General features: G+C 37.9%; 1 long non-coding RNA gene and 1 gene segment (V, D, J or C); one reads left to right on the top strand and one right to left on the bottom strand.

Annotated features, from left to right (window-relative positions):
- The first annotated feature begins 694 nt into the window (after positions 1-694).
- Positions 695-22022, top strand: LOC309564631 (T cell receptor alpha variable 5-like). The segment is given in 4 exons: positions 695-846; positions 14319-14636; positions 20718-20783; positions 21947-22022.
- On the bottom strand, positions 8339-22022 carry LOC309564633. The gene is made up of 3 exons (XR_014225755.1): positions 21918-22022; positions 14264-14366; positions 8339-8487 (listed from the first exon to the last, which is right to left on the bottom strand). It is a non-coding gene; the product is annotated as an uncharacterized lncRNA (long non-coding RNA).
- Positions 22023-27217: the final 5195 nt, after the last annotated feature.

Below are 27217 nucleotides of genomic sequence, written 5' to 3'. Positions count from 1 at the left end.
TTTTTTTTAAGGTTGATTTTATTATTATAATTTTTCCCCAGATTCCTTCATTTTTAGGTTGATTTTATTATTATAATCTTTCCCCATGTGTACTATTCTTGGTGTCATATATTTCCAATTTTTTTTTTTTGTCCTATAGTCTGTGTGGCAGAAGTCACTGATGTGGTCCAGAGCCCACTGTACAAGTTGGCCAAAATTACTGAAAGCGTGTCCGTGAACTGTTCTGATGACAGGTCCAACTACCTGACCAAATACTGGTACCGTCAGAAAGACGGAGCTCTAGTCCTGATGGGATATTCATATAATGCAGGGGAAGCTGAGATGGAGAAGGATTTTCCCAAGACTAAAATGAGGATAGAAGCTGATACACCTCTCAGAAGCACCTTGACCATCAATAAAGTATCTGTAGACGATAGTGCGATCTACTTCTGTGCCAGCAGCATCCACAGCGACACAAGGATAATGCCAGGCCCTGCAGGAATTAATCAAAGAGACTTTCAAATATTAAAGACTGTAAGACTGTTATGCCACAAACAGCTGTCATTGCTTCCTGAAAGTTACAGAACCACAAATTCACATCATAGACATTTTATTGCAAAACTGAGTTTGTTTCTTGTTCAATTTCTGGCAGAAAATAATATCCAATTATGAGGAGACCACCGCGGTCACACTTGTTCTACGAATGCAGGGTGGTGTGTGGCTTGCTTTGACACACCTACTCTGCAATCTGGTCTTGGATGTGGTTCACATATAGTGAAGCCAAAAAATATTTCTGTAGACATTTCTGAGCCATGGAGATGACGACAATTTTATTGCAGTTCTATATCTCCTTCTGCTTCCTGCCATGTAAGTGTGACAAATGTCTAAACTTTAATTGATCATTGTTAATTATATACTGTGTATATATATATATATATATATATATATATATATATACTGTATATACAGTAGAGTTCCCGCTATGCAATTTGATTTTTCAATATTTCATGAATATATTTTATTTCATAATGTTACTTTGTGCTTTCAAGCTGGGCTGCAATCTACCCTTTTTGAATTTGTATTAATGCATAAAAAATTGTCTAGCTAAAAACTCATAAAGGTATTCTCATAGTTTAATGAGTTGATATTCTTCTTTTTGATATGAGGTTTGAGTCTATAGATAATATATATATACTGTGTATATATATATATAGATATATATATATATATACATAGATAAAGATATAGATACATAGATATATCTATATATATCAATATATATTGATATATATATATATATATATATATATATATATATATATATATATATATATATATATATATATATATATATATATTATATATACACAAAGGCTCTTCAAAAAAGTTCCCACAGTTTTTAAACTCTTTTTATTAGGAATTTAAAAAAAATGACATCACTTTTCTATATAGTCACCTTCTTTTGCGATGCATTTTTCGTACCAACTTGTTAAAGCTATCAGCAAGACTCCTCCCGCCCTCACTGTTTCCAACAAAAATATAAAAGTGTAGAAACTTTTGAAGAATATATATATATATAGTACTTTTTTTCACTTAAAAGATTGTTATAAGAGGTGAACTGCTGCAGGAATGTGCAAAATATACAACTGTATATTTTTTTTATTTTTATGTATTTTTTTTAGTAGATTTCTAAAATTGAATTCCTTTTGTTTCTAAGCATGTGGCACTCACATATTATGACATTTTCAATGGGTATTTTTGCTTACATGTTTGTTACATTTTTACTTTTTTTGTCATTGTTTTAAATTATTAGAAACTATTTTTAATTATTATAAAACAATACAACTTTTAGAAAAATGTAATTAGTATTTATTATTTGATTATTTGAGTATTTATTATTTTATTATTAGAGCTCTGACCTTCAATGTTTCTGTGCATTTGGCACTCACATATTATGACATTGATATCCTTCAATGTTTCTAAGCATTTGACACTTACATAATATGACATTTTGAATGGGTATTTTTGCTTACATTTTTGTTGGGTTTTACTTTTTTTCATTATTTATATACATTTTAAATATTAGAAACAATTTCTAAATATTTTCAATTATTAGAAGCAATACAACTTAGAAAAAAATGTAAACCATATTTCTTTATTTTAAGTAGAGCTCTATTATCTAATCCTTCAATGTTTCTAAGCATTTGGCACTCATCATATGACATTTTTGCTTTCATTTTTGTTAAATTGTCCCTTTTTTTGTCATTGTTTTTAATTATTAGAAATAATTAAATTTTAATTATTAGAAACAATTTCTAATTACTATAAACAATACAACTTATAAAAATTGTAAATCTCTTTTACCTAATTCCTCAGTTTTTCTAAGCCTTTGACACTCACATATTTTCAATGGCCTTTTTTGTTTATGTTTTTATTAAAGTGTTTCTTTCTCTTTATAATTATTTGTTTTTCATTATTGGAAAATAGATCTTAAAAAAGGGGACACAGTTAATTATTTTTAATAAGAAAACATAAATTTATCAGCATTGAAATGCAATTAATTATTTGAAAGATGCTTACACAAACTACCAATACCTGTGGACATTAGAAGGGGTTCCTGAGTTAGACCAGCACATATTAGGGTTGCTAAACTTGCTATTTTTTTCTGGTAATACTGTGAAGCATTGTTCTGTATTGCTCAATGTAAACTGGAAATACATAACCTTTAAGTGTAATGTAATTTATTCTAGCGAAGTCATCTATATCTTCAGGCATATAGAAAGAATAATAAGAAAGAAAGAAAAACAATACATGGTTAAAGGGAAATGGCCTGTCATGCTTTTTGTTTTCCTATTATCAGTAGGGATGATTTTGGCAACCTTAATTTCACCACAAATTTACTGATTCCCTATTGGCTAATTTTTAATTGAGCTCTCAATTTTGCTCTTGGAAAAAAATAAATAAATAGTTTTCTTTACTTAGATTGTTTTTTTTAAAGGGGTAATTAGTTGTAGTTTGTTTTATTTAGTTTTATTTGCATGTATATCTGTGTGTGTATACATGCACAGTTGCTTTACATTTTTTAGTTTACTTTTTTTATTACCTGCTTTTATCTTGAAAAATAAAATAAAAATATTGGGGCTGATAGAAGGCTGTTTTTTGGGGCAAGAACGGGTCCATAATAGTTGTAAGGAGCTCCCATAGCTCACAGGAGCCATTTAAAGCCCTTCACACCCTTAAAAAAAAAAAAAAAAAAAACACCTTCTATGTACAACAGTGCATTTTGCTAAAATGGTTAAATTTTTTGCAAAATCCCCTAATTTTCTTTAAATTTCAGGTAAATCTAAAATCCCAATCTTGCATCCCTAATTATCAGTCATTAGCTGCCATGTTAGGCTAGAGGAGGCTGCAAAGAGACTTTTTATAATCTTTAAAGTCTTATTGTTACTCTAAGAAACTCTGTAAAAATATTGACATCCTTACCTACAAGTGTTATTAAAGTCTGTTTTATATAAAACCCACTTTATGTTCTCTGATCCTTATGGTGGTAATTCTAAACTTTAGAAGTCAGTTGACACAAATTTTAATTAACTGATTGCTCGATTCTGCATGTTGTCCTCCGAGTTAAAAATGAGGACCTTGAGATACACGTTGGAGAAAATAAATAAATAAATAAATAATAAAAAAAAAATAAAAAAACAGCCAGCTTTATACACAACTGCCCCAATAATCACCTGATTGACATTTCTGCTGTCAGTCTGTCTGTTCGTAGAAGTTATTCAGAAATCTCATTCAACTGTACCCACAAGGATTTCAAGAGGGAAGACAGCGCAGCGCTGTGCTGTCTTCCCTCTTGTCTCCCCCCAGAGATCTCTTCTGTCTCTTCCGCCGGCAGCCGCTACAGTGGACAGCTACCCCCTGAACTGTTTGGGGGTCCCCCCACCCCTGGTGTTTCAGTTCTCCCTTCTCCCCCTCCCCCGGGTCCCCAGGACCAGACTTTTTTTTTTTTCTTTGATAACGCCCAAGGGGAGGGCGAAACGCATTGACGCAATTTCCGGTCTACGACACTGTGGCACGTCACTTCCGGGACGGTTGGAACGCACGCCGGGACCAAGGCATACCCGAGCGCACACCGTATTCAGGAAGAAATGTTAGACCTGCCTATTTTTTACTATCTGCCTGATTCTGCTCTACGAAATGTGAGTGATATTCTTTTAATTCCAATAAACGATTGATAAACGGGCTTACACTATTGCCAGTTTTTCTTTTTATATCTATGCATACCGGTGTGTTGAGAACTTCAGACATCAAAGGATTCCTTATTCAGTTCCCTTTTGAGACACAAGCCTTTTTGACCCTCTACAGCTGTATAGCCTAGGGGTCAATTCAGTTCGGTAAGTGGATATCCAAAGGGGGATGATTGGCACCATTCACAGCACCGGAATTTTGGCATGATGTTGCACACCTTTCCGAGCACTTAATGCACTTTTTTGGTGAATTGTTATATGGACACTTGCTGATATTAGTATTATTGGACTATTCAAGTTCTTTTGCATTTTTGCACCAATTTTCTATGGACACTTATTCATCTTTATGCAATATTCTATGATATTTACTGTGGAATTATTTTATTTGTATGAATGACGCTACAATGCTTAACACTTTACACTTCAGGGCCCAACCGCTGGCACCCCCTTTACTCTTCAGGGTAATCTCTGGCACCCCTTTACTATATTCCTGTACTGGCTAGCTAGCTCCTGGATCCCTCTAACCTTCTCCGGAGTGGTCTCCTCTGCTAGGCAGACCCCCAGGGGCAGTTTGCAGTACTTACAACTCAGAATGCTTTGCTGAAACTCGGCCCCAATGGTCCGCTAGTCCTCAGCACACTAAATCCTTCTCTGCAGCTCAGCTCAGCCCTGTGTCCACTCAGGCAAGCCGCCTGGGACACCCGATTCTTCCTGACAGGAGGAGAGACAGCCGTCACCTCCCTCCTGGGACTCTGCTTCCCGCCAAAGACAATCTGTCATGTGCTCCCCACAGACTTATACCCTCTCCCAGAGTGCTGTGCGGCAGAATCTGCCCTTCTGGGATGGATACAAGCCCTGGTGTGCTATTGGTCAGATTTCTTCCACTGCCCAATGAGAGCCCTCATTGGGATACAGTGGAGAGACTGCCCAACACAACAGGCACACCTGGGAACACATGCCAGCCTAGCTGAAAACATGGCCTTGCTGATAAGCAGACAAAGCCAACTATATTTTACCTAGCACCTACCTTGGAGGGTGCTACACAAGGTAAACATGTTTAATTTATAGCAGTGTATGGGTTTTCATGTCATCACATATACCACTAGACATGTGCACCATTTCCTCTCCCTGCTGGAGATAGCTGGTCCCCTTGAACTTAACATTGCAGGTCACGTTATCTCTCCTCGGGTAATATTTAAAACCAAACAGTCATTACTATTGGATATATCAATCAATGTAACACAATTAATTATTTTGATACTTTTAATTCTATTGGGTGGTGGGTTTTTGGTTTTAAATATGACCCAGAGGAAAGGATAATGTATTCATTTTTAAATAATATAGCGATGTTTTTAGCCCTGATGAAGAGAGGTGTTCTTGGACTTTTAAAACGTGGGGGTTTTTTTGTTAGTGCACATGACTTTTATTGGAATAAAGTTGTATCTGGATCTCAGTCTAGTGGTTTGGCGCTTCAGTTTCCATGAGCTGCACACCAAGCAATCCTGTACATCAAAGAAGTGGTAGCGGCCTCAGTCTATCTCTGCCCCGGCCATTCACCCCAATGTGTTTTGCCCCACCTATGAAACCTCCATGACTAAGTCCTGTGGGAGGGGCGAAACAAATTGGGGTGTGTGACTGGGTCAAAAATAGAACAGAAAAGGAAACTGAAAGCTAAAAGCTTCAGGTCCCCCCTCCTGCTTATACAGCCATGTCCTGCAAATGTGAATCAGGGTGCAGTTTGGGTGAGCAGTCCTTCCAAACTGCTTACAATGTATGAGAGTAAAAGAAATGAGCCAAAAGCCACACACCAAGCAATCCTGTATATGAAAGAGGTGATAGCAGCCTCAGTCTATCTTTGTCCGAGCCACACACCCTGATTTGTTTAGCCCCTCCCACGAGACTTAGTCATGGAGGTCCCCATGAGTGGGGCGAAATGGGGTGTATGGCTGAGACAGAGATAGACTAAGGCTGCTACCACCGCTTTGATGTACAGAACTGCTTGGTGTGTGGCTTGTGGCTTATTACTTTTGCTCTCATACATTTCAAGCAGTTTTGAACGGACTTCTCACCCAATCTGCACCCTGGTTCGGAATATGCCAGACATGGCTGCACAAGCAGGAGGGGGACCTGAAGCTTTCAGTTTCCATTTCTATTATATTACACTAAAAGCCAAGAAGACCTCTGGGGTGTAGAAGCTACCTGCCCAGGAACCAAAACATTTACATCAACATCAATACTGTAAGATGGTAATACCAGTGGGATAATCCTATGGGTCCAGCACTTTTTTTACAATTTCCTCAATTGCAGTTCAGATGACTGGAATGCAGAAAAAACCTGGAATCAGGTCTGTGCAGTCAGGCCAGGAGGGAGAAGAATAGGACATGTCCTTGCTCAGTTATGCCAATGGACCAGCAGGGCAGTGTGTGCAGTTTCGAGAAATGAGAGTCACTCCAACATGTCAGTCTCTCAACATGGCAGTAACTTTCTTGCACCAATCTCTCCACCTGGCAATCTTTGCAACATACCAGTAACTCCACATGGCAGTCCCTTTAGCACTCCAGCCTCTCCAACTGAAAATCTATCCCACATGCATTTCACTACACATAGCAGCCTTATTAGTGCACAAGTCTTTTAGCCTGGCAGTTTTGCCAACACACCAGTCTCTCCTGGTGCTAGCCTCTTCCAAATGTCACTCTCTCTGCATGGCAGTTTCACCAGTATCTCAATCTGGCAGTCTCTTCAACATGCCAGTATTTCCAAATGGCATTCCTTCTGGCATACCTGCCTTTCGATGTGTCAATCTCCCTAAGGTGCAGCCCCTTTCACATGCCAATCCCTCCAGGTGCTAGTCTCTTTAACAAACCAGTATCCCCACATTGCAGCCTTTCCAACAAGCCTGTTCCTTTAGTGCACCAGTATCTCAACCTGGCAGTCTCTCCAACACACCAATCTCTCCATTTGTGAGTCTTCCCAGCAATCAGTTCCCTTTGGCACTCCAGTATCTCAATCTGGTAGTCTGTTCAACATGCCAGTCTCTTCAAATGGCATTCCATCTAGCATACCTGCCTTTCTACATGTCAGTCTACCTAAGGTGGCAGCCTCTTTCACATGCCAATCCTTCCAGGTGCTAGTCTCTTCAAAAAACCTGTCTCCTGACATTGCAGTCTTCCCAACATGCCCATCCTTTTAGCACACCAGTATCTAAATCTGGCAGCCTCTCCAACATGCCCGTCTCTTCACAGGGGAGTTTCTTTCCTTTCTACATGGCAGCCTCTCTAACACACAAGTGTTTCTAGGTGGTAGTCTTTTAAGATGCTAGTCTCTCCAGCTGCTAGTCCCTTTATCAAAGAAGTATCTCTACATGGCAGTCTCCCCAACATACCAGTCTCTTCACATTGCAGTCTCTCTAGCATGCTTATGGTTCTACATAGCATTCTCCCTAACACACCCGACTCTTCGTTAGCAGTCTCTCCAACATGTTGGTCTCTCCAGTTGCTTGTCTCTTCAACAAATCGGTCTCTCTAACATGTCATCTTTTCCATGTGGCAGTCTCTCAAACAGGACAGTTGTTTGCCTTGGCAGTCTAACCTCATGGTGGGCTCTATAACAGGGCAATTTATTACTATGGGAAACTTTCAGACAGGCCAAACCTACATATGGCGGTCTCTTCAGCAGGGCAGTCTGTCCACATGGCAAGATCTCTATCAGGACAGCACATCAATCGTAGCGTATTAATGCACTATCACACCCACTATTCACTATACCGCACTGTGAACAAGATACCTATTCCCTCTATATAGAGTTACAATTGGTGCCCCAGATTTTTTTTAAGACTCTTGCATACCTCTGTCTATCCTGAACATAAATGTACCTTTAGCTACAAAAGGAAACTGCATAGGCTAACTAAAATAGGCCCTGGCTAACATACATTTTTGATTAACAAATCTGATTTTGAATGTTGTTTTCTGGGTTGAAAAACACATTTTTGGACCTCGAGACCTGCATGCAGTAGAAAAAAAAACTAAATAAAAATAAGCAAGCCATTTTTTTTTTCTTTTTACAAAATGGTGCCAATAATCAACTAATTGAGATTTCCACTGTTAGTCTGTTTGTCTGTAGATGTTATTCAGAGTCCTAAACTCCAGTTGGCTTATCGAAATCATAATATCTCATTCAACTGTATCCACGAGGAATCCAGCTTCACCTATAAATACTGGTACCGGCAGGAAAAGGGGAAAGAACTGGTTTTAATTGGCAGAGCCTACAAAACAGAAACGGCAGAATTCGAGAAGGAATTCATAAATAAAGGAATGACAATAAAAGCTGATGGACCCATGAAAAGCACCCTGACCGTCTCACAGGTCTCATCAGAAGATAATGCGGTCTATTACTGTGCCAGCAGCATCCACAGTGGAACATTTATAGAGGGAGGATGTGTAAAACCCCATATGTACATCTTTTTCCTGTATAAGAATCTTTATAGAAGGAGGAGATCAATGTGAAGGTTTCAGTAACTCTCTCCTGCATACTCATCTCCAGGATAGTCATAGATATAGATAGATGGGAGATATATAGATATAGATAGTCATAGTTATAGATAGATAGGAGATATATAGATATAGACAGTCATAGTTATAGATAGATAGGAGATATATAGATATAGACAGTCATAGTTATAGATAGATAGGAGATATATAGATATAGATATAGATATAGATATAGATAGTCATAGTGATAGATAGATAGATAGATAGATAGATAGATAGATAGATAGATAGATAGATAGATAGATAGATAGATAGATAGATAGATAGATAGATAGATAGATAGATAGATAGATAGATAGATAGATAGATAGATAGATAGATAGATAGATAGATAGATAGATAGATAGATAGATAGATAGATAGATAGATAGATAGATAGATAGATAGATAGATAGATAGATAGATAGATAGATAGATAGATAGATAGATAGATAGATAGATAGATAGATAGATAGATAGATAGATAGATAGATAGAGACAGTCATAGTTATAGATAGATAGGAGCTACAGTATATAGATATAGACAGTCATAGTTTCTTCATTACCTTGTTGTCTACCCAATACCCTCTTTAACATCTTGGGAGTTGTAAAGGAAAAAAATACTTAATTTACAGCATCTTATGGGTTTTCATGTTTTCACTCCCACCACTGATGATGCTAGGCAAGTGTCCCATTTCTTCCTCCTGGTGGTGATAGCTGGTCCAGGGTGTTCTCTAAAGTGATATTGCGAGTCACATAGCTGGAATGCAGGAGACATTTGGGATCAGGTCTGTGTGGTCAGGCCAGGAGTGAGAGGAAAAGGACATGTCCTTGCTCAGCTCTAGCAGTAAGTCAGCAGGGCAGTTTGTCAACATGTCGGGTGTTGTTGATGCAATTTTTGCACATAGGAATCCCCCAACATGTCAGTCTCTTGGCAGTACTTTTTGCACCATTTTCTCCAGCTGGCAGTCTTTACAACATACCAGTTGCTCCACATGGCAGTCCCCTAAGGACTCCAGTCTCTCCACCTGGAAGTCTGTCCAACATGGCAGTTGCTTTACAAAGCAATCCCTTTAGTGCACCGACCTGGCAGTTTATCCAACACACCAGTGCAAGTGCTAATCACTTCGAAACTCCACACTATACCAGGCAGTCTCTCTAACAAGCTAGTCTGTCCACATTGCAGTTCCTCTAGCATGTGTGATTTTCTACATAGATGTTTCTCCAACACACCAGGTGGCAGTCTCTCTATAGATGGCAGTCTCTCCACAGATGGCAGTCTTTCTAACATGCCAGTCTCTCCAGATGGCAGTGTCGCTAACATGACCTTCTCTCCGGGTGGCATTCTCTCTAACTTGGCAGTCTCTCCAGGTGGCATTCTCTCTAACATGCCAGTCTCCCCAGATGACAGTGTCTCTAATCACTAATCACTTCTAAACTCCACACTACACCTGGCAGTCTCTCTAAGAAGCCAGTCTCTCCACATGGCAGTTCTTCTAGCATGTGTGATTTTCTTCATAGATGTTTCTCCATAAACCAGGTGGCAGTCTCTCTACAGATGGCAGTCTCTTTAACTTGGCAGACTCTCCAAGTGGAAGTCTCTCTAACATGCCAGTCTCTCCAGATGGCAGTATCTCTAACATACCTGTCTCTCCGGGTGGCAGTCTCTCTAACTTGGCAGTCACCCAAGGTGGCAGTCTCTCTAACATGCCAGTCTGCCCAGATGACAGTGTCTCTAATCTCCAATCACTTCTAAACTCCACACTAAACCTGGCAGTCTCTCTAAGAAGCCAGTCTCTCCACATGGCAGTGTCTCTAACATGCCTGTCTCTCCGGCTGGCAGTCTCTATAACTTTGCAGTCTCTCCAGGTGGCAGTCTCTCTAACATGCCAGTCTCTCCAGATCAGATGGCAGTTTCTATAACATGCCAGTCTCTCAGGGTGGCAGTCTCTCTAATTTGGCAGTTTCTGCAGTTGCCAATCTCTCTAATATGCCAGTCTCTCCAGATGGCTGCCTCTAACATGCCAGCCTCTTCAGGTGGCAGTCTCTCTAACATGGCAGTATGTACAGATGGCATTCATTTCAGATGGCAGTCTGTCTAACATGCCACTCTCCAGAAGGCAGTGTCTCTAACATGCCACTCCCTCCACATGGCAGTGTCTCTAACATGCCTGTCTCTCCTGGTGGCAGTCTCTCTAACTTGTCAGACTCTCCAGGTGGCAGTCTCTCTAACATGCCAGTCTCTCCAGAGGGCAGTGTCTCTAATCTCTAATCACTTCTAAACTCCATATTACACCTGGCAGTCTCTCTAAGAAGCCAGTCTCTCCACATGGCATTTTCTCTAGCATATGCGATTTTCTACATAGAGGTTTCTCCAACACACCAAGTGGCAGTCTCTCTATAGATGGCAGTCTCTCTAACATATCAGTCTCTCCAGATAGCAATGTCTCTAACGTGCCTGTCTCTCTGGGTGGCAGCCTCTCTAACTTGGCAGTCTCTCCAGGTGGCAGTCTCTTTAATAGGCCAGTCACTCCAGGTGGCAGTCTCTCTAACATCCCAGTCACTCCAGGTGGCAGTCTCTCTAACATCCCAGTCTCTCCAGGTGGCAGTCTATCTAATATGCCAGTCTCTCCAGATGGCAGTCTCTCTAACATGCCAGTCTGTACAAAGGGCAATCATTTCAGATGGAAGTCTCTCTAACATGCCACTCTCCAGATGGCAGTGTCTCTAACTTGCCAGTCTCTCCAGGTGGCAGTCTCTATAACATGTCATTCTCTACAGATGGCAATCTCTTCAGGTTGCAGTCTCTCTAAAATTCCACTCTCCAGATGGCAGTGTCTCTAACATGCCAGTCTCTCCAGGTGGCAGTCTGTCTAACATGTCTGTCTCTCCAGGTGGCAGTCTCTCTAACATGCCACTCTCCAGATGGCAGTGTCTCTAACTTGCCAGTCTCTCCAGGTGGCAGTCTCTATAACATGTCATTCTCTACAGATGGCAATCTCTTCAGGTTAAAGTCTCTCTAACATTCCACATTCCAGATGGCATCTACAACATGCTAGACTCTCTGGGTGGCAGTCTTTATGCAATGTCAGTCTTTCCAGGTGGCAATCTCTCTAACATGCAAGTCTCTCCAGATAGAAGTCTCTCTAACATGTTAGTATATCCAGTTGGCTGTCTCTCCAATGTGCCAGTCTTTCCAGGTGGCAGTCTCGCTAATATGCCAATCTCTCAGTTTCTCTAACATGCAAGTTTCTTCAGATGGCAGTATCTCTAACATACCAGTCTCTCCTGGTGGCAGTCTCTCCAATGTGCCAGTCTCTCCAGGTGGCAGTCTCTCTAACATACTCTACCAGTCTCTCCAGGAGGCAGTCTCTCTAATATGCCAATCTCTCAAGGTGGCAGTTTCTCTAACATGCAAGTCTCTCCAGATGGCATAATGTTTTAATTTTTTGCTTAGATTCACCAGTACATAATCTCTCCATTTCTAAGTGAACATTGTGCACTGCTTTAGCAAATCGACTGCACAGAATAAAACAGGAAATGAAAATAAAACGAAGACTCAGTAAAATAGAGAAACCGGGAAACTTGAAGCTATTTGATAAAACTGGAGGGACGAAGGGATGGCCGGAACTTTTCCTGGTCATAAGCTTTTTTTCGAGTAAAAATAAATGACCTCTTATTATAAGGATGTCACAGGGAAGGGGAGCATAAAAAACCCATATTGTACTGTGTGAAGAGATTGTGCCGAATTGTTGTATTATTCAATATTGTTTTTGAGACTTTTTTTATTTCCTAAACTGGTCAAATACATGCAGATAACGATCTCAATGTACAATCTGTTAAAGATTTACCTGCAGTTGTGAACTACAGAGTTCTTCCTTTACACTTCTTTCAATTTACATATCTGGCAGACCCTCACAGTAGAGAGTTGTTGGTGGATTTTGATGATTTAACAGATGAAATCGGAGCTAAATTCGTATTTCTGTTGATTAAGCTGCAATGTTATGTTGTTATTATTATTATTATGATTATTATTAATAATCATAATAATAATAATCATCATTTTGTTATTATTATTATTATTATTGATCCGGGATTGGTATTATTTTATAGTTTACTTACTTAATATGAAAACAAGGGTTTAAGTTTTAATAATTCTGTTCTCCACTTACTCTTTTTCATTTAATTATTATGATTATTATGATGATGATGATTATTATTATTAATAATAATATTATTTTTATTGTTATTATTTTATAGTTTAATTACTTAATATGAAAGCAATGGTTTAAGTTTTAATAGTTCTGTTCTCCACTTAATTATTTTCATTATTATTATTATTATTATTAGTAGTAGTAGTAGTATTAATATAATAATAATAATAATAATAATAATAATAATAATAATAATAATAATAATAATAATAATAATAATAATTATAATACTATTATTATTATTATTATTATTATTATTATTATTACTCGTGGTATAATTATTATTATTATTATTATTATTATTATTATTATTATTAATAATAATAAAAATAATAATAATTCTAATGATAATAATAATAATAATAATAATAATAATAATAATAATAATAATAAAATTAATATTGATATTATTATTATTATCATTTAAAAATTATTTAAGTAAATAATGTATTTATTCATTTATTTATTTGTTTATTTATTTTGAAAACAATTAGTCTAAGTTTCTCCATTTATTTATTTTTTCAAGATGTCTAAAAACTGTTTGTCAATTATAATATATAAAAAAAAAATATTTACATAATGTAACAAGATAAAAATATTCTAATTGTCTCACAGTTAAAAACAAAAAAAAAACAAAAAAAAAAAAAAAACCACTGGTTACAAATTGCCTTAATCAGTTGTATAATTTTGCACTTAAACCTGGTTGAAAGAAGTTGCAAATAGTTATATAGATCCATACACAGTTAGTTTGAAAAAGGAACCAAGTCCATCTGGTTGAAGCAATGCTATAATGCCAAATGGCAAAAAATTGTGCATGTGTTTGGCCACCAGTAGTTTTTCCATCAGCCTAACCAGGCATTTTTAAGATTACCAATTGCATAATGCAGAGTACAACAAAACATACACAACAAACAATCAGCGCTTCATGTATTATTTATTATAAAGTTATTATTTAAATGCACTCTTATATTATTAATAATAAATATATAATAGTAAATGATGATAATAATAATAATAATAATAATAATAATAATAATGATAATGATAATAATAATACTAATAATAATATAAATAATGTTAATAATAATAATAATATAAATAATGTTAATAATAATAATAAAAAATGTGTTGTTAATTTAATTTTTCAAGCTTTTGTAATTATATTGAGAGAGGTAAAATAAGCTATTACAATGTGCATACCAAATGTAAATTTTTTGTAAAATAATGCCAAAATAATGCAAAAGTCCACTTATAATTAATCCCAGTGCTTAAATGCAATGTATATATATATGCTTACCCAAAGAGTATGGTCATATGACAAATGCATTTTGTTCCTTTTTAATCTTCCATAGATATGTGTTGGGGAGTTGAAATAATTCAGGAAAAGATGCTGGTGGTGCCTGCAGGAAAAGAGGTGCTCATTCTCTGTGAGCACAACGACAACACCTACATAACCATGCTCTGGTACCAGCAGAAGAAAGGACAAGGGTTGAAGCTTATAACTTATTCAGTGGGAAAGGACAGTAATGACATAGAAGATAAAGAAATTGTAAACAAATGGGCCACGAAGAGACCCGAAATCCTAAAGTATTACCTAAATATAACCAACCCAGAGGTTGGGGACTCTGCAGTATATTTCTGTGCAGCCAGTACACAGCCACACAGAGCAGGTGAAACATCGGCCAAAAAGCTTCATTTATTAGAAAATCGTAACAGTGCCAAATTGCACCAGTAGGGGGAGCACACATTCAAACTTTATTTTAATACAGTTTGTCCCCTACTTACAAACTTTCAAGTTGCAAACTTTCCTAGATATGAACATGCGTTTGTATGTTTAATCATGTGATTTAGTTCACATTTCTGGCATACATTCTCATGTGTGCATCCTCTACAAGTGGTTGTGCTTCTGTGTACTTTACTGTATACCGCACTTCATCTTTATTTCAACCTTTTTTCCATGTATTTTTGTGTAAAATGTGTTATAAACCTATTACAGAACTTTATTGGGCCGATTGTGTTGGTTGGGTACTTTGTTGGACTTACAAACAAATTGGACTTACAAACGTGCTCTCAGAACGGAACTCATTTGTATGTAGGGGACTTACTATTGTATTTTTTTTTTTTTTTTATCCATCTGTATACAGTAACTTTTTTTAATTATTTCAATTAAATTATTTTTAATTAACATATTTATATAATCATTTATTATTTATAACGTCTTAATGTATTTTTAATGAATGCATTTCTAATTAATTATTTCAAATACAATTATTTCAATTAATGATATTAAAATATTTTAAATTACATTACTTTTGTACAGTCATTAACAGATCCACTGTGTGAATGGGTTATCTACTTTTGAATGTTTTGAATGTAAACATGGGAATCAAAGCCAGCATGGGCGTCCGCAGAACTTTTTTCATTTTAAAGTCACAATTGCTCCTCCCCTTTTCAACAACTTTTTTTGAGTATTTATTTTTAAAGAGCAAATAGCAGCATTTATTTTTACAGCATTTGTTAACCTAAAAAAAAAAAAAAAAAGATTTATTCTGTTCCCTTAAAGCATGTTATACAGCACAGTGCCTTTGCTGTGTAATTTGGCCACTTCTATCACCTAAAATACCTGGCTGATCCTGCCTGGCGATGTCCTCCCCTCTATAAACTGACCACGGTATACCAAGGCAGCTGAGCCCTGAAACTGTGGTCAGTTTACATGCCTCCATCATCCTGTGTGCCCCTGTGTCTGAGTTTTATAAAAATAAGCCATTCTTTAAAAGTTTTCAGAGCGCCACTCGCCACTCACGTGACCCGCTGCCTCTCTCCTCCTCTCCTCTCCCCCTCCCCTCCTCCTCCCCTCCTGACTGACATCAGTGAGGAATCCTCAGCCCTGCCCGCTGCAGGCAGCTTTTACACGGGGAAAGTAGAGAGCCGACGGGTCACGTGAGCAGTGCTCGACCCTCTGAAAACTCGTAAAGAACGGCTTATTTTTTTAAAACACATACACAGACACACTAGCACACAGGATTATTTAATAGACCAGACAGAATGGTACAAAGTGGCTTAACAACCACTTGAAAGGGGAACTTAAGATTCTGGGGGGGGGGGGGCATTTGCCCCCCTCCCCCCTTGCCCCTACCTGCGTATGCCCATGAAAGCCAGTACCTTCCAAGAGCTCAGTACACACTTTTGCATGCATCAGGCGTTCTGTACAACTGAGCTAATTTAAAGGTGGAATGCAGCTTTAAAGTGGTTGTAAACCCACTTTAACCTATAGGTAAGCCTATATTAAGGCTTACCTATAGGTGCTATAAATATCTCCTAAACATGCACCGTTTAGGAGATATTTACAGTGCATGCAGCCGATGACATAATCGGCGCATGCGTTCTGAAGGAATGGCCACCCGTGCCGTTCCTTCAGAGCCCAGTGCCGTGAACGGCGGCTCCCGCACAAATGCGCGGGAGTGATGTATTAGCGTCTCCGGGCCAATCAGATGGCCGGAGGACGCGAACCAGGAAGCAGGACGGCTGGACATGTCAGCCATCCTGTCGCTTGGTGGGCGGCGATACATACTAGCTCATTATGCCTTTGTCTTTACAGGTTTTTTTTTTTTCTTTTTTTTGGGGGGAGTTTACTTCCTCTTTAAGGCTTAACTAAGATTTCAGTTCATGGTTGTTAATTTACTAAAGGCAATTAGACTGTTTACTTTGCAGTGGAATTTTCCCTTAGCTTAGAGAATGAGGTTAAACTCTGCTGACTTTCATCATCCAAAAAGGTGCAAGCAAATATACTGTTTTTGTTATTAATATTATTATTATTAATATTATTATTATTATTATTGTTATAATAATAATAATAATAATAATATTTTATTTTTATTGCATGTGATTAAATATTATTTGAAAAACTTACATTCACTAAGTGCAAATTCCCTTGCAAAGCTATCAGCTAATTTTCAATTAATAAGTTAGTCTTCAATGGCTTTCCTTGCTCCCTGAGTCATGAAACGTTCACCTTCTCCAGTGATCGTTCAAAAGTATTACGCTTAAAAAAAACGAGTTATAAATATTCAAACCAAACCAGTATAATAATGTATTCAACACATATTGCACATGGATTTTCTTTAAAGTCAGGTATGTATTCTTAACTCTTGCTCTCAGCCTCCTCCAAATTTCCAAATTCCTTTTTTTTGCGACTGTGATCTGACTTTCTGTTAGAGGGTGGCTACATTCATTCTCCATGGTTCACTGCAGGGACCTCCAAACTTCTAAACAATATAAACAAATGGCCAATTTACTATCCTTCAGACTTCAGAGGGGCCAGACAGTGGCCAGTGGTAGTAGAAAATCACTATATTTCCAAAAGTATTTTGATGCCTGCCTTTACACACACATGAACTTCAATTGGCCCACCCTTTGCAGCTATAACAGCTTCAACTCTTCTGGGAAGGCTGTCCACAAGGTTTAGGAGTGTGTCTATGGGAATGTTTGTCCATTGTTCCAGAAGTGCATTTGGGAGGTCAGGCACTGATGTTGGACGCTCTAATTCATCATCCCAAAGGTATTCTTTGGGTTGAGGTCAGGACTCTGTGCAGACCAGTCAAGTTCCTCCACTCCAAACTCGCTCATCCATGTCTTTATGGGCCTTGCTTTGTGCACTGGTCCAAATCATTTGGTGGAGGGAGGATTATGGTATGGGGTTGGTTTTCAGGGGTTGGGCTCGGCCCCTTAGTTCCAGTGAAGGGAACTCTTAAAGAGAACTCTTAAGGTGTCATTTTGGACAATTTCATGCTCCCAACTTTGTGGGAACAGTTTTGGGATGGCCCCTTCCTGTTCCAACATGACTGCACACCAGTGCACAAAGCAAGGTTCATAAAGACATGGATGAGTGAGTTTGGGGTGGAGGAACTTGACTGACCTGCACCTCAATGTAATAGAACACCTTTGGGATGAATTAGAGTGGAGGCTGCGAGCCAGGCCTTCTCATCCAACATCAGTGCCTGACCTCACAAATGTGCTTCTGGAAAAATGGTCAAATATTCCCATAGACACACTCCTAAACCTTGTGGACAGCCTTACCAGAAGAGTTGAAGCTGTTATACCTGCAAAGGGTGGGCCAACTCGATATTGAACCCTACGGACTAAGACTGGGATACCATTAAAGTTCATGTCCGTGTAAAGGCAGGTGTCTCAATACTTTTGGTAATATAGTGTATCCTGGCATTAGTAACAATGCCCTCTCATTGGTGTCCGTTAGAAAAATAGTACCCCATTATTGATGTCTGTGAGAGAAGTAGTACCCCATTTTGGTATCTGTGAGAGAAATAGTACCCCATTTTTGGTGTCCGTGTGAGAAGTAGTACCCCATTATTAGTGTGAGAGGGAGGAATAGTGTCCCATCGCTGGGGTCAATGGGAGTAATAGTGCCCCAAGGGCTGGATAAAGGCAAGTAAAGGGCCGCATCTGGCCCCAGGACTGCAGTTTGGAGACCACTGGACTATGGACTGTTTGTCTGTCGCAATGTCGCAATCCCACTAAAAATCGCAAATCGCCGCCATTACTAGTAAAAACAAGTAAATAAAAATGACATAAATATTCCCCCTAGTTTTTAGACCTGATAACTTTCCTGCAAACCAATCAAAATACGCTTATTGCGATTCTTTTTTACCAAAAATTTGTAGAAGAATACAAATTGGCCTAAAAGGAAGAAAAAAATGTATTTTTTAATATTTTTTTGGGGAATGTTATATAGCAGAAAGTGAAAATATTGTTTTTTTTTCTGAAATGTCGCTCTTTTTTTGTTTATAGCGCAAAAAATAAAAATCGCACAGGTGATCAAATACCACCAAAAGAAAGCTCTATTTGTTGGGAAAAAAAGAGACATTAATTTTATTTGGGTACAGCATCGCACAACCGCGCAATCATCCATTAAAGCAACACAGTGCTGAATCGCCAAAAATGGCCTGGTCATTAAGGGGGCAAATCCTTCCGGTCCAGAACTGGTAAAAATCTTTGCAATGTATATAGATCACCCAGGGGGAGTGCCACCTATCAGTGCCCATCAGTGCCACCTATCAGTGCCTACCAGTGGCGCCTATCAGTGCCCATCAGTGCCACATATCAGTGCTGCCTATCAGTGCCTATCAGTGTGGCATATTAGTGCTACCTAATCAGCACCCTTCAGTGCAACTTAATTAGTGCCCATAAGTGCCAACTCATCAGTCTACATCAGTACAGCCTATCAGTGCCCATCAGTGAAGGAGAAAAATTACTTATTTACGTAATTTCCTGACAAAAACTAAGAAAAACTGTTTTTTTTTCACATTTTTCAGTCTTTTTTCTTTTTTATTTAGTAAAAAATAAAAAAAAACAGTGGTAATTAAACACCACCAAAAGAAAGCTCTATTTGTGTGGAAAAAATGGTAAAAATTTAATTCGGGTACAGCATTGCATGACCAATGCATTTGTCATTTGAAGTGTGACAGTGGTGAAAGCTTAAAATTGGCCTGGGCAGGAAGGGAATGAAAGTGCACAGTAGGCAAGTGGTTAATAAAGGTTGATTTTGTAAATAAACATAAGTCCTTTATCTAATTGTTGTATATATGATTTTTAACCAGTTCACAACACCACACATATACTGTGGCCAGGAGGATGCTCTGCGCTGGATCACGTACCTAGTACATGATCTGACGCTTCCGGGTCTGGAATGCGCATGCACAGCAGGAGCTGATCTGCGTGTACCGGGACTCGATGTCTGCCGACACCCTATGATCATTAGGCAGAGAGCCAGAATGGAGATCTGTGTATGTAAACAAGGCAGATCGCCGTTCTGTCAGTAGGGAAGGCATTGATCCTGTGTTTCTGCAAACCAGGAACATGGATATCAATGCCTTCCCCTAGTAAAAGCACCTCCCACACAGTGCAAAAACACTGGCTAGGCACACATTAAACCCTTTGTTTGCCCCCTGATGTTTCACCCCTTCCCAGCCAGTGTCATTAGTACAGTGACAGTGCATTTTTTTTCAGCACTGATCACTGTATTAGTGTCACTGGTTCCCAAAAAGTGTCAAAAGTGTTTATTAGTGTCCTGACTGTCCACCGCAATATCGCAGTCCCACTATTAGTCACTTTTACTAGTAAAAACTAAATAAAAACTAAATAAAATATCCCATAGTTTGTAGATGCTATAACTTTTGCGCAAACAAATTAATATACACCTATTGAGATACTTTTTTTTTTTACCAAAAATATGTAGCAGAATATATATTGGCCTTAATTGATGAAGAAATTAGATTTTTTAATTTTTTTTTATTGGATATGTTTTATAGCAGAAAGTAAAGAATACTGTTTTATTTACTTTTTTCTCAAAATTGTCGGTCTTTTTTTGTTTGTAGCTCAAAAAATAAAAACCGCAGTAGTGACCAAATACTACCAAAAGAAAGCTCTATTTGTGGGGAAAAAAGGCCAAGCTTTTTGTTTGGGTATGACTGTGCAATTGTTAGTTAAATTAGTGCCGTATCGCAGAAAAATTGCCTGGTCATGAAGGGGAGTAAATCTTCTAGAGGGTAAGTGGTTAAACTTCTTTAAAAAAAAAAAACAGGTGTGGAACATATTAGGAGAATATACGTGGAAGGAGGACCTGGGAGTCAGGTGATTATCTACCAATTAGAATTAAACAAGTAGGAATCCAATGCGATTTAAGAACATGGTGCCCTTATCGTCACAATATACTATTACTTTTAAATTTGTTATAGTGTTGGGAGGATTTTAAAATATGAAGAAATGGTGGTATCAGCTTTTCATCCTTTGCTACTTTCTATGTAAGTGTGACTTCAACTTTAAAGTATTTCAGAGGGGCCAGAATTCCATTTTTGCTTTGTCATTCTCTTAAAGTTTTTTGAAGGATGTTTTATATTTTATTTAAAATTTTAAATTATAAAAATATAATGCTATTCTCTTGGTCATTTATGGTAAATCGGCCTTATATGAGGGGTCAAGTTTCAATTTTTAGTATGTTATTCCATTGATCTTTTTTAAAGGGGAAAGGGACAAATCCTATTTTAGTTTCATTCTCTCAGCCGATTACAAGGGGCCAGGTTCCAAAGTTCGTAATTCTCTTGGTCTTTTTTTTAAGAATAGGGTCCTAATTGTAGCATGTTCTTCTCTTGGTCTTTTTTTTTTTTGGGGCCAGGGTTCAATTTTAGTTTGCAATTCCCTTTGTCTTTTTTGAAAGAATGGGGTCCAGTTTTTGGTATGTCGTTCACTTGACCTTTCTACGAGGGGTCAGCTTTCCATTAAGTTAATCATTCTCTTAGTCTTTTTTTTAAAGGTATAGGTTCCTTGTTTTAGTATGTTTCTCTCTTTTATTGGGGGCCAGGTTTCAATTTTAGTTTATATTTTTCTTGGACTTTTTTGGGGGGGTAAAGGTCCTTTTTTAATTTAATTTTCTTGCCCCTTTACGATGGGCCAGGTTTCAATTTTAGTTTGTAATTCTCTTGGTCATTTTTAAAAGAATGGAGTCCAATTTTTTATTGGTCATTCTCTTAATCTTTTAAAAAAGGGCCAGTTTTCCATTTTTGTTTGTAATTCTCTTGGTCCTTTTTGAGGGGATGGGATCGTTATTTAAGTATGTCATTCTCTTGTTTTTTTTTTTTCTTTTTAAGGAACTAGGTGCCATTTTTGGCTTGTCATTCATTTAATCTGAAGTGCCAATTTTAATTTGTCATTTTTTGGAGCTTCTGAAATATATATTTCTCCATGAACAACCAGCAAAAAAAATAATACCTTGGATAATATAGTCCATGGGCACCAAAATAGTTTTATGGACTTTTTTTGTAAGCTTTCAAATGTTGCTTGAATACAAAAAGAGAGTCATTTGGTGATAAATTCCAAGTATAATATGATCATAGAAGATTTAAACTGTGCAAATTAAGAAGACATAAAATGAGACCTACCTTGGAGTTAGCCCTATTTCCTTCCACAGGTCAGGGCTGGGCAGAGGTGGTAAAGCAAGAGAAGAAACTGGTAATAGTAGATGTGGGAGATTAAGCTGAAATGCCTTTTCAAAGCAAATCCCCATATTTCTACATGGCCTGGTATCAGCAGAAGCCTGGTGAAGGGTTAAAGATGGTGGTCTAATCAACTGGAACTAATCATTTTGAAAAGGAAAATGACTATGAGACGGAATGGGACCTTAATATAAAAAAACACTCACAATTCTCAGCTAATTCTGAAATCCACAACTAAGGAGGATCAGGCTGTGTATTGTGCAGCTAGTCAACATAGAAACTGAAACCAACACTGCACCTGGCACTAAATACCAACCATACACAAGCCCGTTCACATGTCAATCCAGCCATCATTCCCAGTACATAATACTGACTTCACTGGATTTTTATTCCTATAATTCCTGACCTGATAATCATTTTGCCTACAAATTCGATTTTTAGGGGTCATGCCAATAAAATACCAACCAAACTCTACACTTTATTAAGCTTAAGGCCAGGTTCACATATGTGCAGTTGCAGTTTACAGCCCGAGGTCCAAGGCGTTTCTGTTCACCCAAATTTTGGCCAGAATTCGCACCTAAACTGGACCTAAAAACTCACAGGACCCTTTTGGAAAGTGCACTGTGGCCGCCCCGAATTTGTGTGAACTGGTTCCACTGAGAGCAGGTCACATTCACATGTTATGGTTAAAACGGCATCCAATTCACACATATGTGAACCCGGCCCAAAGCCTATCCAAAACCAAAAATCTAATATAGTACAGATTACCAGTACTTGGATGTGTTAGCTACATTAGTGTTCACATTTTGGGCTAAGATGTATGCCAAAAATGTAGTGTCCTTGTCTATTCCTGTGAACTTATAAGCACAAATGACCTTATTTTATTATGTAAAATACTAGTCACATTAATACACCATGTACAGGGGATGAACAAGGTGGGCATGTTTATGGTCCACCCTATGTGACAACCTTCATAGATGCAATGGAGAAAAAAAAAAAAACATTGACACAATTAAGTTGATTTTCTAAAACTGGGGAGTGCAAACTCTGGTGCTGCTGTACATAGAAACCAATCAGCTTCCAGGTTTTTTCTAGTAAAAGCTTAAAGTGATTGTAAAGCCTAAACATATTCCCCTAATGCATTCCTTGCATTAAGGTAATTAAGGTTAAAAAAAGTTTAGGCATCACCCCACCCCCCCCTTTCTACTTACCTGAGCCCTCGTTCAAACCAGCGCCATGCACACCTGCAGTTCTTTTCTCCCCTCACTTCCGGGTTTTGCTGGCTTTGCTGGGGTACCAGTGCGGTCAATCAAAGCCAGTGACAAGGAAGTGGGGGCAAGTCCTGCTGTTTGAATCAATAGACGCAGCAGCAGGGCCTGGGAGCGAGGAAAACAAAAATTCTCCTGCGCTTGGGTGGTGTGTAATGAAGGATAAATACTTTTATGTGCGGTCTTGGTATTCCCCGCTCAAGGTCTTGCTGCCCCTTCTGAACCAAGGGTATATAAAGTACACTAAAAGACAACAACAAAAGAAGGGTGGACCGACCTTGTGCATTACCACTAAAAAGGTTTATTAGGATCCAAAGACAACACATATTATACTCACAAATGAGTGATGATAAAACACATAAAACCACAATGGAATCAGCTGTCTCCAAATTGTCCAGGGAACCCCTGTACTGGATGACGTGATGGTTTCAGCAACTGTATGGCTGGGCTGACGCGTTTCGATGGAGGGTCCTCTTCCTCAGAGCCAAAACCTGCCTATGTGCGAGCATGTTAGACATGTTTGTTATCAAAAAAAAAAGTGTATCTTTACAATAGTTTTTATTGAACAAGTTGAAATTAGAAGGTGATTGGCTACCATGCACAGCTGCGCCACATTTTGCACTCTCCTGTTTTAGTAAATCAACCTCAATGGGACAGGTGTCATTTCCAAAATCACCAGACAAAAATAAAGAAAAAAAGTTTAGTAAAAGAAAACGAGTGCAGCTACCTCATCTAACGACTGGCAAGCCGCAATATATTACATATTCCTTTTTGTGTTTAGATACACTTTAACACTTTTTCTGCTACCGCCATAAGGCTTACATCATTGGCAGCACAAGGCTGGAGTTCAACTTTAAAGAAAGATTTTGCTTCAAAAATACATAATATGCATACAGTATGTATAAAAATTACATCAAACCTGTACTGAACAAAAACCATGCCTGCTGTTACTTACCTCCTTCTCAAAATTCCAAGTACACATCTGTCTCTGGATTGAAGCCTTAAGTCTGAATACTGATTCTGGGGCCAGTGCATCAGAAAGTACTGCCATTGGATTAGTATATTAGGCAAACTAGTGTTTCTAAAAGGAGAGGTCAGCTTCTATATTCTCTAATTACAAGTTTCTTTTAAGCTCTACCCTAGTCCCAAGTTCCTCCATGCAGTCAGGCGCCATTGCAATACTAGATCCGGTTATGGGAAAGTTAGCTGCGGCAGGCTCAAAACTTTCGACTTATCACACATCTATCAATGGAAAAACCATTCTAGAATGAGATATTTTCTCACTCTGGAGAGATACTCTTTTGCTTTCTGCCAATGGTACAAAGGGGTGGAGGGGGGGGGGGGCTTAGCACATTTTTAAGCTAGACAGTTGAAAAAAAAATAACCTCTGTAAATTATTAAAGTTAAAAAGAAATGTCTTAGTTTCATACGTTTGCAAATGCTTTATTTCAACGAACCTTTAATAAGTGTTCCCTAAATGTTTCCCTAAATTTCTCAACTATTGGACATACTATATATCACAATAAAAAAGAGAGCAAGCTTACTTCCCCAATAGGATACAGACAACAAAAAACCTGACAGGGGTCCTAACTATATACTATTCCGTGAAAAACTAAAAAAGAACATTATAACAGCCAAAGACTAGTTGGTACACTGGAGAACACCCCTCCATGTTCCGCCACCTCAGGATAGATCATGGAAATCCTGCTAAATGCCCTGTAATATGAAAAAAAAAGGAAAAATCTAATAAAGTCCACTTCGTTGGCCATGGTAGATGGAAGGATCTCACCAAGGCAATACCAGAGAAGTATACGAAGCCAAGGGTGGTAACCTGGGACACGAGTCAGGTGACCTACCAATCAAAGTTACAGTAGATGTGTCATTATCATCATTAACTCTTAGCAGCCAAGCACCTGAGACACAATCCTATTTTCTTTCCTCATAGACTTGCAAATGATGAAGCTATGCCCATTTCTAATGCTAGTTCATGGCTATTTTTTGTGTAAGTATAATTAAACAAGACTGATTTATGTTTATTAATTATTTTCATTGTCATGAAACTTCAAGACAATATTACTGCCATGAAAATCTGTTGGCAATAATATTATTACAGAAGGACCCTGAAATTTGTTGTAGGACATCACATGAGGTCAAGACTCACAATGCACTATGTATGCCCCTTGTATTTTTTTTTTCTAAATAAAGTTTATTATTGTGAAAAAAAAAAAAAAAAGACTCACAGGGGGTGTTGTCCATTTGTCTACCTATAACCTAGCAAATGTTGCTTGTTTCTTCAAACAGTGTGATGGCAACAAAGCTGAATGCTTAAAATGGTCATACAACATTATGGATTTTGTAATATATTTTATGGAAGAGCTTTAGAAGTTATGAAGATCTCAGCGAAAAAGAGAATAGTCCTATCTTACAGCTATTTTTTTTCCACAGGTTGAGGCAGGGCAGAGGTGGTCAATCAAGTGAAGAAGCTGGTAATAGTAAATCTTAGGGATACTGCAGAAATGCTCTGTTATCAGAGCAGGTCCGACTTCTACCACATGTTCTGGTACCAGCAGAAGCCTGGAGAAGGTCTGAAGCTGATCCTCTTGTCAACCGCAGCTGATGATTATACCACAGGAAACGCATACAAGGAAACTTTTAAACCGACTAGGAAAGACATTCACAATTTTACACTAAGGCTAAAATATACAACTAAGGAAGATCAGGCTGTGTATTTCTGTGCAGCTAGTTTACACAGAAGCTGAACCCATTGCTGCTCCTGGCACTAAATATCAGGCATGGACAGTTTGTGTTCAGATTGCAATCCTGTCGCTAGGGTGCCTACTTTACTAATAAATTATTCTAATTTTTTGTTGTTATTTTCCCTATCTGTAACCCTTGTAACAGTTCTGGTTTTATTTGTCCAACTGGTAATATATATCAACCAAGTGTCAACACTACAGCCTTCTATGTTAAAAATGCAAACAAGAGGGGGGGAGTTTTGGGACTTTAAATGAAGCGCATGGTGGGATATGCCATGCGTCTCCATCCCTATTCAATAGAATATGCAAGGAAGGTCGGGACTAAGAGACATCAACAATCTGTCAGGATAGTAAATACATTTAATGATGTCAGCAGATATACACATAATCATAATTGATACAAAAAGATAAAATAAAAACTCATGGGTATAACATGAACTGATGAAAATTGCTAAGATCCTAGGCCCTATGTCTTGCCTCTTATGCTAGCACGCATATCAATTGCAACGTAAGTTTGGGTAAACTGGGAGATCCATTTTCTCCCTCCTCCTTCTTTTGTCCAGTCTTCATCTATCATTATTATTATTGTTGCTTTATACATATTTATACATATATTTTGTAGATACAAAACCAACATCTACTCCTGATGAAGTGGCACCATAAGTCCACGAAACGCGTCAAGTTTTTTGATGTTTCGATTACACTCTAGTTTTATATCTTTGCAACATTGACTTAATTTGTTGTGATTTTATCCAACTATTTTACTATTCCTGTTTTAACATCTGCAAATTACTTCTATGAACACTGGATCTTAGCAATTTTCATCAGTTCATGTTATACCCATGAGTTTTTATTTTATCTTTTTGTATCAATTATGATTATGTGTATATCTGCTGACATCATTAAATGTATTTGCTATCCTGACAGATTGTTGATGTCTCTTAGTCCCGACCTTCCTTGCATATTCTATGTTAAAAAGCAACAGTAATAGTATATATTATATGCATCACATTTATTATTAAAATATTATTTAGCATTTTGTTGTCAGTGTGTCAGTAAAAAGAACTAGAGGCTTCAACTTTACCTTTTACAGCTTTAAAGATTTTAAAGTGTTCTCTATAAGTGCAAAAGAGATAGGTAGAGCGCTCGATTTGCAGGGACGTCACACTTCAGGCTTTTATACAACTTTTTAATTGAAGTTTCATGCGTATACTGTGAACTG

Source organism: Pelophylax lessonae (genome assembly GCF_965119305.1).
Source record: "Pelophylax lessonae genome assembly, chromosome: 9".
Taxonomy (NCBI): Eukaryota; Metazoa; Chordata; class Amphibia; order Anura; family Ranidae; genus Pelophylax; species Pelophylax lessonae.
This window is presented reverse-complemented; position numbering and strand designations above follow the sequence as displayed.